This window comes from Haliotis rubra, unplaced genomic scaffold, assembly GCF_003918875.1.
Source record: "Haliotis rubra isolate DU_JTF1 unplaced genomic scaffold, ASM391887v1 Scf27, whole genome shotgun sequence".
NCBI lineage: Eukaryota > Metazoa > Mollusca > Gastropoda > Lepetellida > Haliotidae > Haliotis > Haliotis rubra.
In genome coordinates this window covers 3716602-3738493 of record NW_025766780.1, presented here as the reverse complement: position 1 = coordinate 3738493, position 21892 = coordinate 3716602, and the positions used below count along the sequence as shown (strand labels likewise).

Here is a 21892-nt window from a genome sequence, read left to right as displayed (position 1 = left end):
CATTTTCTATCAAATAGGTCACCACTGCCGGATATTATTTGTGTACAGGAAACTTGTCTTTGGCCAGACAGTCATTTTAGAATTAATGGCTAATTTGGTCTACGTCAGGACAGACTAACCAGCAATCCGAATACTAAAAATCCTCGGAGAGGTGGTTGTGCTATATTTATTAAGACTGATTTGTCGTATCAGGTTCAAGAATTACCAAATACAGTGTATGAGGCTAACGCAGTAAAAATTCATTATGAGGAAGATAAAGCCATTACTATTGTTAATATTTATAATACAGGTAAGCGTAGATGAATTTCTGAAATTAATTGATCCCAATGGAGACCCATAGTTTATATGTGGGGACTTTAACACCCATAATATGTTTTGGGGAAGCAACAAGACGGATTATAATAGTCAGATTGTTGAACAATTTTAGATGAAGCAGATCTTGTCCGTTCAAACGATGGTAAAATGACCCGCATGGATCTTGGCAAATGGACTTTTTCTCCTTTTGATCTATCAATGATATCATCACACATAGCCAGTAAGTGTAACTGGGATGTATTTCAGGAAGATGTGTTAGGTAGTGACCATTTTCCTGTTTTTACTGAATTTCAGGTTCGACCATATCGTGATTCTTGTGATAATGTCCCTCGGTGGAAATTCACGAAGGCTAATTGGGGCACTTTTTTCTAGTCTGTGTACTGAACATATCACATCCGATCTTATAAATGGTGATGTTAATATGTCTAATGAAGATATCACAACACAATTAATATGAATTGCAGTAGAGTCCATTGGAAAATCGTCTGTTAAGAAAGCGGCATTCCCGCCAAAGTCCTGGTGGAATGAAAGCTGTGAAAAAGCCAATATCGCAAGGAAAAAGGCATATAATTAGGTTCGCCACTCGTCATTGCCATGTGATTTGGCTGATTTGCGTAAGAAACGAGCTACGTTCCAACGTATTGTACGGAGTACAAAACGATTGAGCTGGAGGGAATATATTTCTAATATTAATAGATTTACATCATTAACTAGTATCTGGTCCAAGGTGAAAACGATCTGTGGAAATAATATTCGTTGACCTATACCGGTTATGGGAGAAGCTGGAGAACTCGTATCAAAAAGTCAGAAAGTAAATGCTCTTGTTAAACAATTTCAATCTGTTAGCAGTTCTGAAAATTATTGTCATGAATTCAGAGAATATAAACAAGTCATTGAAACAAACTTTATACCTGAAATGTCTTCTGCCATGTTGGAAAGTAGCTTGGAAATCAATGCAGCTATCACTCATGATGAACTTAAGGCATATCAAGAACACACAATTCGGCACCAGGTGCGGATGAGTTGTGGTATGAAATGTTTAAGCATATGCCAGATTCTACTCTAGCTGTTATTCGGGAACTGTTGAACTTAAGTTGGTGTTCTGGATCCTTGCCTAGGACATGGCGACATGCAATAATAGTTCCAGTGCCCAAACCAGGAATAGATCCATCGCTTCCTGCATCATATAGACCGATTGCTCTCACTTCTAATTTATGTAAAATCATGGAGAGAATAGTTACTAATCGCCTGAACTATTATCGTGAACGAAATGAGCTTCTTACCCACATCCAGTCAGGATTCAGAAAGGGGCGTTCATGTAGAGATCAGCATGTTCGTCTGGAAACTGAAGCACAGAAAGCTTTATGCAACCAGAAATACATGTTTGTATTCCTTGATATCGAAATGGCTTATGACATGATTTGGAGAAATGGTTTGCTTTTTAAATTGTGGAAACTTGGAATTAGAGGCAACATGTTCAAGTGGATATGGTCATTTTGTCCGAAAGAACCATTCAAGTTCGCATATGTCAAGAACTGTCAGGCATGCATATGATTGAAAATGGTACCCCACAAGGAAGTGTAATAAGTCCAGTTTTATTTAATATTATGATCAATGACATTTTCGAGGACCTGTCTCTAAACATAAATGCAGCACAGTTTGCTGATGACGGATGGTTTTGGAGACGGTTTGGTAATTTTCAGTTTGTCATAGAATCTATACAAAACTGCTGAAGTAAAGTCAGTACATGGTGTTCAAAATGGGGGTTTAAGATTTCAAAATCAAAATCAGTGGCAATGATGATCACAAGACGTAAGATCCCTCATGATATCAATGTAACTCTTGGACACCATAAACTGGAATTGGTGTCAGTGTTCAAATTTTGTGGTGTGTATTTTGATCAAAGATTAACATGGTCTCATCACATCACACATTTGTATAACACATGTAACAATATCATCAATCTATTAAAGTGTATTTCAAAAACAAAGTGGGGAGCTGAGAAGTCAACTATGTTATTGCTGTACAAGGCCCTTATCTTGTCCAGACTTGACTATGGTCGTCAGGTGTATAATTCGGCAGCTAAATGTCATCTTAATAAGCTTGATAGAATTCAGTCTAAAGCTTTGAGAATATGCACTGGGGCCTATTGTACCATTCCAACCTCAGCGCTTCAAGTTGAGTGTTCACAAATGCCCCTTCACCTTCGAAGACAACAGGTATCTTTGAAATATTTCTTAAAAATGAAAACCAAGAACAAACACCATGCAGTCACTGAGATTGTTAATGACTGTGTGGAATATGTCATGTGTGACTGGACTCATGGCAAATTACCCTTTGGCTTGAATATTCAGAGATTAGCTGATCAACATGGTATTTACAACTCTAACCCAGTTGATCCTTCTGCTCCGCCTGTCACACCTCCGTGGCTTCTGCTGAAGCCTGGATTGAATTCTGAACTCAATTTAATCGTGAAAAAGTGAATGGACCAAAACATAATAAAAGTGATAACTCAAGACTTTCTGTCTGAAAATTATTCTAATTTCACACATATATACACTGATGCATCGAAAGAACCATTCAATGGTCGTACTGCTGGGGCTTTTTGGATACCCAATTTATCGATCGCTAAGGTGTTCAGATTCCCTGATTATCCTTCTGTTTTTGCAGCTGAACTTTTGTCCATTTTGCAAGCATTGAGATGGGTAGATGAACATGACCATGAAGCAATTATCTTTACCTATTCCATGGCAGCAATCTAAGCTATAGAAGCTGGTGCAAATGGATCTAGAGATGACATTGTTCATGAGATATTAAAGTTGGATACATCTTTAAACATGAAGTACATTGCATGCGACATTGTGTGGGTCCCAGCACATGTTGGAATACATGGGAATGAGATAGCAGATAATTTGGCCAAATCCAGGTTACAGTTTCCTGAAGTTGATTTATTTAAATTTCAACCAATCCCTAAAGATTTTGAAAATGTTTTATCGAAATCTGTTAAAAGGAGTTGGCAACAGTTGTGGGATACAGGTACTACCGGCCGACATATGTACAAACTTAGACCATCACTAAAATCTGGTCATAAAATTCGTCGTCGTAAAAGGCGTGATGAGGTTATTCTTTAACGTCTCAGATTTGGACACTGTGGGCTTAATGCTTACAGGAGTATTATAGATAAGACGGTCTCTTCTAAATGTGGCCATTGCAATTTGGAGACGCCTGAAAACATCGAACATTATCTAATTGCATGCCCTGGGCATAAGACATTATCTCAGAAGTGCTGTACTTGAGGTTGATGATGTATTTTCATTAGAAACAGTTTTGGGCCCCAGTATCATGTATGGGTCTGTGCAACGGACAGTTTTAGATTTTGTCTCGTCATCTGGAAAATATGATGTAATCTAGACAGGCTCTCGAATGGCTTAGACAGACTTAGTTCTGTGGTTTTACATCATTTTAACACTCTGTCATCTGAACCTACTGCTTTTTAAATGAATGAGTATTTCATGTTTCAGAAATGGAAGTGATTACTTAAGGTTTTTAATCCGTAACACAAAGCAGAGGTTATTCGACATACGTATACAGCTATCCAAATTAAAAGTGTTGTCGTTTCTTTTATCTGAACTAAACGATTCCTTTTGGCGATGAAATTACCTATAATGATTGTTTATTAAATCAAGTCAATGTGTTGGGCGCCAATAGGCCTCTTATTGGCCCACGTCGCCCTAAAACTATAAAACCAACCAACCTTCAGCATGCCTGCAAGGTGTCGTGCATGTATTGCTGCTCATGGTGGATACACTCGTTATTAAGTATATCTGACATACTTACCGTACTGTAGTACTGATTAAAATATATATGCTTCACAAAGTCAAGGGGTTCCTATATTTTTTGTGCCTAGTATATTTGTCCATGAAAATACATATGTTCCTTTAGTTCCACAGTGCAATACATACCTTGTGTAGAGACCTGGAAAAGAATAAATATATATATACTCATGGAAACGAATAAGGGAGCACATGATATTACAAGTATTACTTTATTCTTTATATATATGTATGTGGTGTGTGTGTGTGTGTCTGTCTGTCTGTCTGTGTCTGTCTGTATGCCCCCTCGCATGCTTCAGCGGAATCTTCAATAAGTAGCAGGTCACCGAGATTCTGTATAGGAACATTTGTTTCACTTGGCGATGGCCAGCCGGTGTCATTATAATCAGCCGTATGGTTTCTTTGAGGTAGGGCATATGCCACTGGGGGCATTCATACAGACGTCATGTATCCTCTTCCTTCTTCAGGTTGTCCTGCATGGCTTTATGTCTAACTAGTTAAGAGTGCTTATTTCAAATGCCTGCACTGGCATACATACACATTACCTTGGATAATTCAGATAACAAGTTTCTACCCTGCCACCCCACGTTGAGACTCGTTAACCAAATAAAACCAATCACATTTCTTTTCTTGCTTTTGATTTGATTGCTGGATGCGTCTGCCATCGTTGTCGACGCGCCACTGTCAACCGATTGCTGCTTGGTCGGCTGTCTTGTCACACTATCCGGCCCGGCTTTTGCATTTAGCTGATTTCTTAAATCACTTATTTCAGCATTTTGGTTTACCCATTTAACTTTTTGTCAAACTCTGCCTTTACACCGTGAGAAACTCTATATCCGTTCCGTCATCGATTGCATTTATTTGTTGGGAAATAGGTGAGGCGTGTCTACCTTATAATCACCGTCGGACTGAATTCAAGAGTTCGCGCTGAGAGTTTTCTATTGTCTGCAAGTCATATTTGTGTTGCGTGTCACACGGCCCTGCCTTTCTTCGCAAAACCTATTTGGGGTACGAAATGTATAATGTTTAGGACGACATTATTCTGCCTGAAATACAGTATTAGGGAAGGTGTTCTCCATCTCATAATGGATCTTCAAATCATATCAATACAAATGTAGCTGCGGCAAAAACAATACAAATATACTATTTCTTTCCAGAACGTCATCTTTAGGTGATTGTAAACATCCAAAACGCGGCAATTTTAACTGTTTCCCTTGTTTTGGTAGCGTTTAAAGAAATATTCGCCAAACCGTCACCAACAAAACATGTAAAGCAAAATGCATTTGCAAGTATATATGTATGTGTGTGTGTGTGTGTGTGTGTGTGTGTGTGTGTGTGTGTTTTGATAAATTTTAATAATTTACAAAAGAAGACACCAGCTAAAGCACACCCTTGGTCATTGGTGCCATGTCTACGTGTTTTCTTTTCTTAAGCACAGTTTGAAGTGTAAATATTTCAGTGTCCAGTTTTGATATCGGATTGGACATTGATTAACGTCTTTGAATATTTTGCCGCAGTTGGTTTTGACCGCTGAATTATTAGCAAATAAACAATTATGTTTTTTTGCAGTTATCCCATTTTTTTGTCAGAATTTACGTCATAATAATTGGCACTAAGCTGTAATATTAATTAAAATTTTATGGTCCGATAAATATTTGTACAAATTTGCACATTGGCAAGAGCAGTATTCCAGCAAAGTGGCATTGGAAGTTGGAGTCAAGTCGTTTATGTGAGCTTCACTGATGATAAAAAGATATTGGACACTGTCAGATCTTGATGAGACTGGTTGAGCTTTTTTCAGCCTGAGTAGTTGAAAGCTGTCTGAATTTAAACATTAAGAGCAGTAACCAAATTGACTTCACTCATTGATCTCACAGTGGGGCAACTACTCACCGCGAATCGTCATTAGAAGACACAATGTGCAAGCATTCTTTAAAGCGCTACTCTTTGAAATGTTAATGGTTGCCTCGGCATCAGTTTGATTGAATCTCATAAACCGCTGAATGTTGATGTACGACTCAAAATGCTCACACAAAAAGTTAAAAAGAATATATAAAACATACAAAACACCGTCCCTCATGTGTTCTGTCTTAACGTGACCTCAAATTCGTTTCTGATGGCTCAAACGGACAGTGAAATCAAGATTGGCTCTTTACTGTGTGAAAGCATATATTTGGTTTTAGCAATACAGAAGAATAGGAAATGTGCCAAGGAGTCTTCGATTTCGAAGCTTCACATTGGATGTGCTTGTTCAATTCGCTGAAGGAAAATTCGCATGTGATTTGCAAATTCAACAGGAAAAGTGGGAAAACATCCATCTGAAAACGCTGTGGTTAATTCTTGAAGTTTCTCAGTATAACCACATAAACACATTTCTGTGGGCCTTCATCAAGTATACACACGTGAAAACCCATCAGAAAGAGAAATTATATATATACATTTACGTCTCAAGTAGGTGTCTACAACTGACGACCACTGTAGTCAGCAAACATAAAAAACTGAAGTGAACCGAAACATCGTAGCTCGAACATCCTTCCTTCCGTGAAGTCTATTGTACATTAATGAACGGTTCAGGGAAAGGTTTTAACATGTATATCTCAAATGGCCAGGTGAAAATAGATACTGGAGGAATGTTTATTTATTTATGTCTGAACTAGGTTGTGGTCTAATTGATTACGTTGTATCATCACCTGGACGACAGGATCATCTTCAGCCCGTATTGCTAGCTCAATTTTTCATCTCGTTTGACATTTGGTACATCGTAACTAGGGCTGTTAGAATTTGCACTGTAAAAATATTTGTTATACCATCTTTCTTTCAGAACGTGTTGCTCAGTCTCCAGTTAGCTGGTAGGGTTTTTGTCCATGAAGTTGTTTTTCACAACACATTAATCATACGGATGACCAAGTATGATGTTATTTTCATTATAACCCATGACATTTGCACCATTTTGAATATTGCACATGTATTTTTCCCCGTACATTATATTTTTATGTCTGCCTGCACGTTTGTAATTGAAACCTCTAGATTGTATTGCTAATCTCTTGAATGTACTTCCCTAAAGCAATCTTTCTTCAAAGACTCATGGTGTATTTTTTCTTCCATCATTGGTATCATTGATTCGACTTATATACATATTTTCATATACGTAGCTTACGTAAATGCAGCTGAGAAATTCTAATTTACACCCTGAGATCTAACAGTTTTTCTCAACTTCTAATAATGGTTGTAACACAGACCCCAAGCGTGTAGCACATTTTTGAACCAATATCAAAAGGGCAATTAGCGATACTTAACAATGACGCAGGACCTTAAAACATGAAACTGTTTGACAATAACAGCTCCTTAAGTCATGCTTCTTGTGTGGAGAATAGATTTAGTGGAACTTTGAGCATATGGTTGATTTAATAACGATTATGATCACAGGTGTATTCCACAATGTGTAGGGTTGACCAATAATCCGCACAAAAGGCACCGCTCGAAAATATAGCTAAAGACAACAACACTGACACAATGTATTGTTCTCATGAGAATTACCCTTCTTGAAACATGTGTTATTGTATGCAACAAACTCGCTCTATCATTGAAAATCCAAGTTTTGTACATATATACTGAACATCATTGAGAACGCACCACTTATAAAAGTTCAGATTATTAAAAGCACTTGTAAGGAATTGATATTTTTAGTGGATAAAAACAGATGGACGACTGACAAAAACAACAACACAGAAAAGACGCTTATTCATTGAAACGTTCCACAGTCAGAAAGGATGAAACACACGTGGGGTCAAGTCGAAAAGTCAATATCGCGTGTGACCGCCATTTGCATTGACACATGCAGTTCAACGTCTCCTCATTGAGTCAATAAGCGTTCGAATAGAGTTATTGAGGATGGTATTCCACTTCTGCAGTAGTGCAGCCTCAAGTGCCCGGACGTTTCGCATCTGTTGTCGCCGCGAAAGACTTTGACCAATTTCGTCCCACAAGTGTTCCATGGGGGATACATCTGGCGACTGTGCTGGCCAATGAATAACCTGGATATGTTGCTGGGCCAGATACTGCATGGAAAGTCTTGTTGTGTGTGCCCGTGCGTTGTCCTGTTCAAAAGTATGGACATCGTGGTGGTGATTGAAGACAGAAACGATGTGATTCTGAAGAATCTGGTCACGGAAATAAAAGGCATTAACTCTCCCTTGACTGACATGAAGTCACTCCTGTGATTGTAATTTATTCAACGCCAGACCATGACACTCCCACCACCCACCCACTCTGAACCACACACTCATCAGCATAACGTTCACCACGTCTACGCCAAACACGTAATCGGCCGTCAGCATTACGTAGATGAAGACGTGACTCGTCAGTAACTACCACACCATGCCACTGTTGTAACCTTTACTGAAAATACCTGATAGCCCATTGCATACGCTTATGACGGTGTCTGTCAGTCAGAATTGGTCCAACGTAAGGACGTCGAGCATGGAGCCCTTTAGCGTGAAGACGGCGTCGCATGGAGTCAGCGTTGATGACCCCCCACGTCAACCTTGAACTAGTGCAGCAGTCCTGGCAGTCGGCAGTGTTCAATCACTGATATGGACAAGGTCAATATGGCGATCCTGATGGAGCGTCGTAACATGTTGTTGCCAAGGTCATTGAAGGTCACGGTTGCTGTCTGTCTACTGATGTCGTCTATGCAGCCTAACGGTGGTGGAGTGGCCAAGTCCAAGTTGTCGAGCAATATCCCTGCTGCTGGTGCCAACCTGAATCATGCCTAGTGCACGTTCTCTTTCGTAAGGTGATAGCCTCGGCATCTCTGCCCTCGTTTCACAATCATTAGTGAAGCAATGAGAATCGGTTCTCATACATTTGCTTTTAATGTCAGTCAGTATGATTTCAGAATGAAATTCGCGCTTTTTTCATGGCGTGGCTGCATGTTGATGCATTTTGGAATTAAGAGTCATACTGTGGACAGGAATTTGTTTCTAAAGCATTTTTTCAACTGGACATGCCCTTCGACTTCTTTAGTTATATTCATTGATCATTGTCATGCTGAAATCCATCTTGATGAAAATATGGACAATTTTAGACTGGTGCGTTTTCAATGATGTTCAGTATATTATGTACTCGTTGTTCCGTTATCGTAAACACCAAGCTTATAACCAGAGCTCTGAGCACAGTAAACGTTAACTAAGGCCTGTCTATTTGGTAGTGAATGACCGACCTATCCAAAACCAGGTTCTTATTGTTATATGAGTACGAAACTCTCGACCAACGTGTTAGTGATGTGAATGGTTACAAATGGAAACTTGATAAGGTACATCCTGGAAGCTGGAGCGGAGGGGGATGCTAAGTCAAGGAGTGAGGGGTCGGACGACCGGGGCTCCTAACTAACAGCATCGCATTCATGTACTGGCGCACATTCGTACAATGATTAACTCAACATCAGGTTCTTACTCAATCCCTCTCTCCATTACAAGGTGACTTGGACTGGACAGAACAGGGCCAGCGGTGGAACTGCAACTATTGCGAAGAGAACGTTCTGCTGAGTTTGAAACCCGTACCACTTTGCTTGTGTTCACGGTATCTTTTGAAGGTGTTCGAGCCAGATCCGCATTTGTCACATGTCCCGATACAATATTTCTGATTCGTTTAAAGTTAAATCATTCCATGGTCTCATGTCGTACCTTGTGATCAGAGAATTACTGTAAACTACCCATCAGTGATACACCGTTAACTAGTACTTTAAGAGTCTTTATGGATTCTGTTACTCCTAGATATTATGTTCTCTATCTCTTGATTTATTGCCAACAACGATAGCATCCATTCTATCACGAACTAAACGCAATTCTCAATAACGTTTTTTCCATACTTTTCGTAGTCATGATATCAAAGATGAACAAGATGATAAAGAACAAGAAACTCGAGAGAATGAAACATAATCATTTAAAAAAACCCGAAAAACCCGAAAGTAATTACTGAAACGAATATACACTCTTCAAAACACTAAACGCATAGGTGATTTTGAGATTATTGGGCTCATGTGGCTGCGGCAAAAACAATATAAATATACTATTTCTTTCCAAAACGTCATCTTTAGGTGATTGTAAACAGCCAAAACGCGGCACTTTTAACTTCTTCCCTTAATATTCACCAAAACGTCACCAACAAAACATGTACAGCAAAATGCATTTGCAAGGAAGCGGAAAAGCATGCGAATCGATCACTATAAAAAAGCAAACGTTGTGTTCAACTTTGTACTTCGTTTTTTCCTGGAAAAGAGGAAATCATCATACCACGACTGAGCGCCGCAATCGAAGCTGGGGAGTCGCAGTCTGCAGTTGCCCGACATTTCAACGTTCACCAAAGCACCATATCTCGCCTTTGGGATCGTTTAATGCTGACCAATTCCGCCCAGATCAACCGAGAAGCGGCCGTCCAAGAGTTACCACCCAAGCCTAGGACCGCTACATCCGGGTTGCTCACACACTTGTGTCATCGTTTTGCCACAGCCGTGGAGACTGCACAACGCATCTCTGTTTTGAGAAGAATTTCCAACCGAACTGTCAAGAATCAATTATATGTACGTGAAGTGGAGATACGAAAAGAAGGCCAGTTGTCGCCCTTGTTTTGAGAGACTTTCATCGGCGCAGTCGCTTGCGGTGGTGTCGTAGAGTCTGGAAATGAAACCTTAGAAACTGGAGTTGAGTCTGGTTCAGTGATGAATCACGATTTCTTCTTCACAGGCGAGATGGAAAACAGCGTGTTTACCGTCGGTAAAATGAACATTTGGCCCCTGTTTGCATTCAACAGCTCGACTGATTCGGTGGAGGAAGTATGGGGTGCGATATCCAGCACACAGAGAACTGATTTAGTGGTGTTTCAAGGGAATGTGACAGCAAATCGGTACATCAACGAAGTCTTTGCACGACACATGCTTCCGATTATGGGCTGACAGAGTTGTTCCAGCATAACAATACTACTTCACATAAAGCACGCGTCACGGTCCGCTACCTTGCCAATTCTAACGTCAATGTCTTGCCATTGCCTTCCCGATCACCAGATCTAAACCCGATAGAACACCTATGAGATTAACTCGATCGACGTGCAGGTCAAGGTCACAACACGCATCAGACATTTCCACAACTGGCCATCGCATTGCAGGAAAAGAGGGGCAAGAATTCGCAAGAGCGACTTCATCGACTTATCCAGTCTGTACCGAGCAGTAATTGCTGCCAATGGTGGCCATACATACTGACTTTGACGCGAACTTGTGGACCCAAGAAACAGAAATACAACAATAAGGCTGCTGTTGTGTTGGCGAACCCTTTGTCTAAAGACCTGTGATATTTACCATTGAAATGCTCATGCTAATAAAGGTTGTCACCCCCAGCCTATTGTCACCCCAAACCTATTGGCATGGATATAGTTCTTTCAAAAACGTTATCTTTGTAATAATTGCTCTGAAACTAACGCAATAACTCTTCTAACAATGTCTTATACGTTACTGTTTTTTAAGTGTGTACAACAACCAGATATATTAACGGTGTCGTGTATCCCAGATGGAGCAGGGTTTTGTGTTTCAAAAACTGAAACAGTAAGATATGTTTGGTATCGTTAGGAAACTTGGAATGTCGTAGTTAGGGAAGTTTCGATGACATCCGTGCTATTTTGGAAACCGCACTACTACGTATAAAGGGGACAATCTTCACTGTTAGTAGATAGTATATCATTATTGAGACAGCATGTGCTGCACCAGACACTGCTCCACCAAGCCATGTAAAAACAAAGTATAACGGGAAATCATATGATGCCATCTCTTGTTTCATGACGTTATCGGGCCGCCATACACCTGCCTCTTTTCATAATGCCATGGGTTGATGACCGAGATATCATACATTATTTTATGATAAATATCGTTTCCAAATTCAACTATGCCAACTTTGCCTTCCGTTGAAGGGCGGCCACTTAATATAAAAACCACTATTAGCACACTTGTCCGGAAAATACCTTTTTCATTTACTTTAAGGTTTCTTAAATATATACAACGCTCATCGCCGATAGGAAGTCTAGGTATCACATGCTATCATTAGTTCACTTTTTCAACTGGAACAGTGACATTAACCCTGCATACGAATTCATATCATACGATCGTTTTCCATGAATTGTACACATGCAGGCGCCATGAAGGGATCTTGTGTTGTGAACAAAAAAGTTTCTTTTTCGGTTTGTAACATGAATTTCTATCTTACCAATTTGAAACGTGGCATTCCGCTAACGTGGTAACTTGGTCATTTTTATTGGTTCAACTTCAGGTCCAATGAAAGTTATCATTCCTATGTTGGTCTCAAGCATAAAAAACCCCATCCATAATGATTGGAGTATGTACTTTTCGAGTACTTTATTGCATTTACAAATATTACCAATTGAAAGTTTGGAACTTCAAATGTTTAGATTGCGTAGAATTATCAAAAATGTGCAAGTACGTGAATGACAAACTGTGGAAACCCCAAAGATTGTGACTGTATTGTCTTTCTGCCTCAGACCTTTCAGATATCAAGAAGAAGAGTGAGTGAGTCTAACTTAATCTTGCACCAGCTATCTGTCAGCTATAACTCGACTAAACTTACACATATACACCCTCTAATATAAACACTAAGTCACACAGAAATCTATGTTTTTACATATTAACATTTTGTCAATATTCTTACCAGATCTGGTAAGCCAACCTGCCGATTGTGGTCAAACAATTGTTAAGGAAGGAATGCACTTTCTTGAGGTCAGCTATGTTACCACAGCAACAATTCCACGAGAACATCCGTGGCTATCAGGCTGCATAATCGTGTACTGAAAACAACTTCGCTGCTTACCTTGTACATCAGATCACCGAGGATACACAGTTGGAGGTGACTGGAACGTTGATTGAAGATTCTCAGATTGTCATCTACGACAATCATCGCTATGATATAGTGATCAAACATTAAGAACACCAGACCACAGTGCATAACGGTATCAACTGCCGTTCACACATTTTATATAACAGATCAGTATGTATTGCCGTACCCATAGAAACAAACAAATCTATCAAGTAATCGATGGACACAAAAAATGACATGGTTGTAAAGTGTTGAAACAAATAAATTTGATCTGTTAATTTTGAATTCGAAGTAGTGTGTACAAGTGCAGACTGAAAAACAGTTTTCACAGTACTGTACAAAAAGGTATCTTCAGCATTCCAATAGTTAACTTTTCTTTGCATGTCTTGACGAAAGCCGTTGAGTCGACAGCATAGAACTGATGACAATATGTGGATCAAGGAAGATAGACACGCTTGGTTTCATTTCAGGTTTCATAGTCAGGTCCAAGAACGGGTCTTTGTAAAACGCAGTCTGGCAGCAACGAACATTCAGAGGATGAATCACCAACTGCAGCTGATTGTGTGCGACTGACATGTATGAAGCCAACCATTTAAAACTAGTGCTAGCTAGGCTAATATTGAGATTCCAACAGATGGAGGAGTTTGCCAGGATCGATAGTGTCGAAACTTTAAATATATCAAGGAGCAGTTGAGCTTCATGTCAAACACAGCGGTCTGCTTACACTTGAAAAATGGTTTACTCCGCAATTTAAAGCAGTATCGGTGCTGTGAGTAGATCTGTTTGCTGATGGGTACCTTTAGAGTAAATCTCGCACTGCCGTTAATACACCTCCTTCCCAAGGATCCTTAGAATATTAGAATAAAATGGAGCTCTGTGATGTATTTACACCTAGGGAGCCAATGGTCGCTTAACTGAGAGTGGCCTTACTGTTACAATTCCTTCATCAGGAACAACACCCGAAGAAGGAGTGATTTATACTGACACAAACATGGTGAAATATGCCATTACATAATGTCATACCACGACACTGCAAGGACGAAAGAGTTCGTGTGATTTGGTGATAGGGGTTAACGCCGATAAAGTTGTGCAGTGCCTCATAGTATATTATCAGCTTAGTTAAGGAGAAAGTTGTACCTGATGCAGGTCTCGGTTTACATGCACGCAGAGATGATGCACAGAGTTGCATTTTTACAACATTTCTACGAAATTACGGCATCATAATCCAGGAAATCTGAAAGTCGAAACAACAGTCATGCGATACGCCAAGTGAATACCGAGACACTTTCCGTTTGAAACTGTACTCTAGCGAGCGTGGTTTCATCAATAATCGTAAGGTACATGTATGGTAGCTTGATAACATTCATCAGAATGAATCGCGCGGTTCGGTTATCTCCTGTTTGTATGATAATTAAATATAGAATTGTCATTATCATATGAATTTAACACAGTCATTTAAGAGTTCATACAAGTTCATACCGTACCCACCAAAGTACATTGCAGCAAGTATTAAGTTAGTATTAGGTCATGGAACACACAAAAAAGGTGCAATATCGCAAAACAATCATCATGAGATATGTAACTAAGTAATAAGATATCTTTAAGTATTGCTAATATTGTGAGCTTGGGGGTAATATAGAAACCTTAATAAACTATTGTTTTAAACATGACACTGAAATGGTCGCACCGATCAGTAACATAATCCAGTAACTACCATAACGCATGGCATCTGTTCGACATATCCAATTACTTACTATCAATTCAATACTGCATACTTATCGTAATAATTATCGTAACATGCTGGCATGAATTATGCTGGGAATGGTAACGGATATTGGAACCAAATACCTCTCTGAGGTCTGCTATTTTATCTGAAATCACTTGTCGTACATGACCATGGATTTGAAACGCAGACAATTAACTATGGTTTACTTTATGAGCACGATATATCGATAGATATTGATTGTAACATTACATTCCCGAGGAATGACCGCCCTGATGTTTGTATGTATGTTGGGACAGAAGACGCACACAAGTGTTACAATTGACTGATACGTCATGCTATGAAACAGAACATCTGAGTGACGATGTTTTTATGAATGTCAGAACAATACAGTTCCATACCGCGGCAACAACCGTAGCAGGCGTCAGTTTGTGCGTACGTTTTACTAATCATGTGCAGCAAATTATTTCACATCACGTCCATAATATTATGTCAATGTTCTTGTTTATAATTTAGCCATTTAAACGTATCTAATGGCACGTTCGGGTGCACGTGTCACCAATAATGAAACGTTCATTCGCTATTAATACCAAAACATTGATGATACGACTAGCTGTTTGGAAAATGTGACAATATTACGGGACGCTACATTGATTTTGAAAAAGTAATGTAAAAAAATGTGCAGGCATTTTTGTCGTTCATCAACCAATGTGTTTTGACGGAAATGATGCGTATGTACAAATAAATAGATTGGCAGTTGGTTAAAAAATTAACAAAATCAAAACTGAGGATGTAGAGTTAATGCACAATAAGATCTTTTGACATAACAATATTATGTGCAAAGCACATCTAAATTATCAGTGGCAGTAATTCACAATAGGAAATGTCATGTATCGGTGTGCTTTGACGTTTGTCCTTGTCATTACTCATACAAAAGCTCATGCAAGGTCTTTAACCATGAACTATATAAGACATACGTTGCCTGCAGTTATATCAATTGATTTGCTGAAACAGGAAGTCAAAAAGTCAGCCCCTGACACAGAAACAAGTGTTTGCTACACATGTAGTTGGTGGAAAGCGTGTCCTTGAGACTGAATGTAAAGTTACTAACATCTGATGTTTTGGACAGTGAGGCACGGTAGTGCAGGAAAACTCCCGACCAAGGCGTCTGACACTGGGGCTGAAACAGCTTTTTCGTCTCAGAATGGCTAGCATATTACTTAGAGACAGTTCACGTTTGACACATTGAGAAGTATAATGATGTATATTAACGCCTTTTCGGATGTTCACATCCGTCAGGCGGAACACGAACAGTTAGAGGTGACAGTGTTATGGCATTTGGTATCTGCCTCCGTCACTCATTCTTGTTACCTTATATCTATATATGGATCAGATGCTCAGATCACTAACAGAACCACAAGATAGAAAGATAGTATTTTGTCTGGTGATCATGGGTGCACACTATTTATGCCACGATAACGTGGAATTGAGAGCGTATTACACTGATAATGCAACAGATAGAAAATCACTGCGATTGAAGTGCAATGAGTGAATCCAGCTCTGGACGTGACACAGATAAAATGACCAAACTGGCACATATAATAGTAACAGTTTATGGCCGATCAAGCCCTAGAGATACCAGTGACATTAGTGAGGCGACGCCCTGTTGTTTGTTTGACATGGTAAGTTCCCACATGTCACCTGTTCATAGTGCCAACTCATTTTTGTGTGTTTTCAAGACAAAATATCAAGAGCGATATGCCAGATTTCACTGTGGCCGATATCAAACGTTCTCCCTGACTGCGACCCTATTGTATTTTGAAAAGCATATAGATCATGTCAGACAAAGTTCATATGTGCTGATATTGCAACAACGGCGAATACAAATGCTGCAGACTACATCGTCAGATGATCCCAAATAGTCACTCTCCCTAAATTGTAATGAATCATGAAATCTGAATGTGTACACTTATCACTTGGACATAGCAGTTTGCAGGTAATAGTGACAATGTCATGGGCAGCCGGCCACGTTAACAGAGGCTGCAAGAGGACAGACTTGCGCACATCAGCACTGGCAGAAACCTGCAGTAGGCCTGGTCGAGTGAGAGAATCTTTGACAGCCATGGCAAACCTCCTCGAAGATTGTTGGATCAGCTCACGTTTGTTAAACGATCTTCAATAGGAAATTTGTGAACGTCGTGAGTTGGTGTTGGTGATGGCCTACTGTAAAGCTGAGCATCAACATTAAATGAACATTCTAGGTAGCTTACCGTCTAGAACTACTGAATGAGAATATGTGTACTGGCTGTGCTGTCATTGTTTGTATCAACTGTATATGAGAAATGGAAGATTTATGATATTTCAAATGGACCTTTATGACTACTTAAGTCTTTTGAGCGGGTTGTGTCTTGGGTAGTCTTATTTCAGAGATCACTAGTTGCATGTCAAAACCACCACAACACGACATTTTGCAGCCAAGCAGCATCTCCTGATGGGAACATGAACATTATCATTCTTATGGACATGACGTAAAATAAAATGTATATATAAATGATCATACACAGACTGTATTATTTACACTTCAAATAATTCGTTCAATGAGATAGTTATTGGCTTGGATCCACTTTTGTGTAATGTATTGTGTTTTATCTGAAGCAAACGTTCGTATCCACATACCTGTTACAAACCTAACAATCATAAAACAGTACTAAATATTCGTATAACGACCCAGTGTCAAAGGCGTCACGATGTCGTTTGTAAAGGATTGCACTGTCGCCCTAAAAGGTCATTTTACTGGAAATAATTAACTTTTTTATGATATCGGCAAAAGATAGTCACTTGTCAATAATCAGTCTCCGTACATAATCGTGAGATATTAATAGCATTTCAAAGATATGGGATATTTTCTGTCAACAAACACGAAATTAATACATGTACTTTACACTTACAGGAGGAGTTTTACAGGAGGCTCAGTTTGTCGGGGAAGCGCACGTTTACACCTTCTGTTGTCTTTTTATCAATGGCATAAACAGGCATGTATTGCTTACATGACCTGGATCTGGCTGTGCACTATATCATCATCACCACCACCACCACCACCATCATCATCATCATCATCATCATCATCATCATCATCATCATCATCATCATCATCATCATCATCATCATCATCATCATAATAGACGATGTGTACATACAATTTTGTACAGATTTCATACTGACCGAAATAGTCACCACTTTGGGAGGGGTTTCTAAAGTATTGTCAGTGACCGTTACTGTACGTGTAGCGTTACTCGGTGTGATTATTTCTGACACGAGCACTCCAGTGCAGATGCAGCATAACATAAGATGCATCAATAATGTGCTCAATATATAAATTCTAAGCATTTGTTCGTTGGGTCATGTCAGGATCTAATGATAGACAGGAAGTCACCTGGGATCAGATGTGCTGCCTTGTCGAACCAACCAAGCACCTACCACAGAATATGTCAACTCCCCATACTGGGACCCTCTGCTTTACTCAGAGTGTGAGAAGGGCTGTGCTACTGGAAGCCAATGTAGGAACTCTCCCAACCAATGTCCGTCAAGAGGTACAAAACCTGAGGCACCAAGAACAAATTAATGGGGAGTCGGATAACTTGGTACTTCACACACGCGTGCCATTACGTAAGTGAATGTCATGTTTTTACTGAGTGTTGTGTCAATCATATTTCTTCTCAAAAGTGACAGAAAAATAAGTCAGTTTCATAAGTTTCATGAAAAAGTGACAGATCAGGTTTGTTGTCGTTGATACGTCTGAGGATGTATTCAGGCCTATCCCAAAGATGTTAAATTGTCAGTTTCCAGGACGCCTCCTACATATTCTGGGTCGTACCACGGATGAACCTGTGAAACCCCTTTGAGAACGTCCCCTTCATTCTGTGCTGATTTCATACGGAACTACGCTTGGTTGGTAGTTATTTCTGTACTGCCCAGCAGTACTGAATCATTTGACGAAAGACAAGACGATGAATATTTACTAACTAGACAACCTGCGGCATAACATTTTCAATTATTTTTGTCAGGACAGTGTTCTACGTTGTGCAACAATGTTTCACCAGTCAGAGTCAGTGAGGCACAGTGGTGTGGTTTGTGTACTTCAACCTGATGCAGAGAACAGTGCGGAAAGATCTAGACTTTTTCTTGGGGTTTTGTATCATAGTGTCTCTCAGTTTGTACTGTCACTCGATTTTGTACTGTCATCGTGACACCTTGTATCTATTTGTATTTAGGCGATTTATGAATACAACTGGTAATTACGTCAAATTTCTTTCCTGTGTGTCGGTTTCACATCTAGTACGCTTACGGATTGATTCCCGGTTGCCTTTTTTGTTTGAACGTGGGATACATACCAAAAGAAAGTGTGCGCCACCAACCACGGTAGAATATCAAATAACTTCACACCATATTAGAATGATGAGTAGTAATGAATCAATTCTAATGGGCGCCGGTATTTGATAAAGTCGACATGTCGTAAAATTACCTGTGGCATATTTACCTTGTTATCGAGGTTCAGGAACCCGCGGGAGTCAATTATTTCAATGTTTATCACCACATTGTAAGCCACATGTATGTTCCCTGTCTTGTTAAAACCAGGGAGCTGATAATGATGGATAATTAGGTGAATGAGGTTTAGTGCATGATCCAATATATTGTATGTAGTGACCTCTCCTAGTGTGACCTCTTACACATATCCATAATGCACCACGTGTGATCTTTTAGGGCATATTGTGCGTGAGTGCGTGCGCGTGCATTTGTAAGTGCGTGTTTGTGTGCGTGTGTGTGTAGACTAGTCTAGTGCTATGTTGTGAAAGAGTTCCGGAAGGAACTAAATGCTACTTCAACCTTATGGGCCCTTACTCTACTCGGGAAGCTGGAGAATTTCCTGGGGTCTTTCACTTAAGTGTAATTGGGGAGCTAACTCATACCTCTTATCTCACGCATTACATCTCAAGGTACAAGAACACCATCATTTGAGTAGAGACCATTCTTACCCGGGATACTGCTATTCTCAGTCTATTTGGTACTGTCACTGTGTTACCTTGGTAGTGTTTGACTTTAATTTGTAACCTTTGTTAATTTTAGAATGCAATCGTGAATTGTACAATATTGGATTGTTTTATCCTTTGTGCATGTGTGTTCGGTACATAAACTATATATACTGAAAGGCAAAAGAAACGTCGTAATATTAGAAATGACATTTGAGTATCAATGGAGTATTTGAACCTATTTCTTTGAATATACACCAGAAGTCAAGTTTGAAGAAACATGAATCGTGGTCGTATAGCCTGCATTGACCAATAAAGTATTGTTTGAGATTGAAGTTAGAAATGTTTGTGTTTTTTGGAGAGGGAAAACACAACATTGAAATCGAGATGCACGTGCATCATAAATGCATTCAGGCATAAATTGCCGGCTTGAATGGCAATCGTTCACTTGTTTTCTGAACACAGCAGCTATGACTAGGTTAACGAGAGATCAACCACAACAAGCTATTGGACGTCTGCACGCTGGTCAACATGCTCGAGTCATTGCTAATGACTTCAGTTGCAGCGTACGAACGATAGAACGTCTTCGAGTGCAATAACAACGCCACCAGCAGCACTGATGACCGTCCACGTAGTGGTCAACCCCGTGTAACAACACGTCGCCAGGACCGTCATATCGTCCATCAACACGTACAAGACCTATTCGCAAGGGCCAGAGAAACATCTTGGGTGACCATAGGAAACCACTAGCGACCAGTCAGTGACCTACCATTCGGAGACGTCTCCAAGCCAGGAACCTGTTTTGTCGATGTCCTGCCAGGAGACCCATATTCACCCAACGTCACCGCCGGGAACATATCCAAGTGGACACAACAGCGGCAAAACTGTCGTGGGGGACAATGGAGAGGGGTTATCTTCTCTGATGAAAGTCGGTACTGCATTTCAGTGGCGTATTATTTTTACAAAATAGGTTCAAATGTTCCATTGATACTTAAATGTCATTTCCAATATTACGACATTTCTTTTGCCTTTCAGTATATATAAATAATCCACATGCCAGTCTTCCAAGTACGTCATGCATGGCAACCATCATATCAGCTCTGTAACACTTGCCATTTGATGATCGTCTTCGTTTACTGATCAGACAAAACCCCTTGAGAACTTCAGTTGCAAACCACTCAACAGGCTCACGATCTAGGCCGCGCAATATACATGCTGGCATTGTTTTCACTGTGGCGAGAGGTATCCTATATTCATTGAGACAGGCTTTATCTTAACCCTCGATGTCTAAAGTACACACCCTAGAAACAAATGCTAGTTCCAAAACGTTTGAATGAGTTAACTGCCTGGCAATTACCACGTCTCGGAAATGATAACTCTCTTATATCGGTTTAATTGCAGGGGAGTGTTCACAATGTGGCGCCGAAAAGACTTGTATCGGAAGTTGGAGTGCTGATTGACTTCCTTTCTGCCATAGAGTTTATAAAGAAACATTCTACAGTTGAAGAAGTTTATATGATCTATGGATATATTCGATCTCGCAATGTATGCTCGACGGAAGGATATAAGGTCTAAGAAACCCCCATAAACCCCCATGAATGACACGTCTTGTTACTTAATATGGCATGGCGGATGTGCTGCCTTCTTCAGCCGTGCTGAAAGATGTGCAACCGGGAATGAGAGGGTTCATCAGACTGAATGGTCGTATGTAGTTTCAGAATACCTAAAGCTGTATATAGAAGTTCTGACTTTCGACGTCGAAAATGTACAGATAGATCGTTAAAATCTTTAACATATCATGATTAAATGCAATGGTAACATGTGTAAAGAAGGTTCCATCTAAAGCTGGAGATCCCACGTATATCGGATGATAACACAGTTGACTTACTCCTCGCGACATTAGATAAATAAAAAACGGTAATCAAACCGCACAACATGTATACACGAACCAATGAACTTATATCCGCAAATAATATGTTTGGCAGTTATTTATGCCGAAGGGTGTTCTTGGTTCATGATAAATCATTTTTCCTGTCTGCGTTGTGATCAATAATACAGCACGTTTTTCCTTTGAAGCTTGGAAAGAAGCCGTTTCCCTATATGCATTTCCTTTGTCTCGCA

The 21892-nt window shown here is 39.8% G+C and overlaps 1 long non-coding RNA gene across 1 annotated transcript; it reads right to left on the bottom strand.

Moving 5' to 3' along the window:
• Nucleotides 1–1593: 1593 nt before the first annotated feature.
• Nucleotides 1594–20454, bottom strand: LOC124280547. The gene is made up of 4 exons (XR_006899709.1): nt 20441–20454; nt 7721–7723; nt 5050–5056; nt 1594–1660 (listed from the first exon to the last, which is right to left on the bottom strand). It is a non-coding gene; the product is annotated as an uncharacterized LOC124280547 (long non-coding RNA).
• Nucleotides 20455–21892: the final 1438 nt, after the last annotated feature.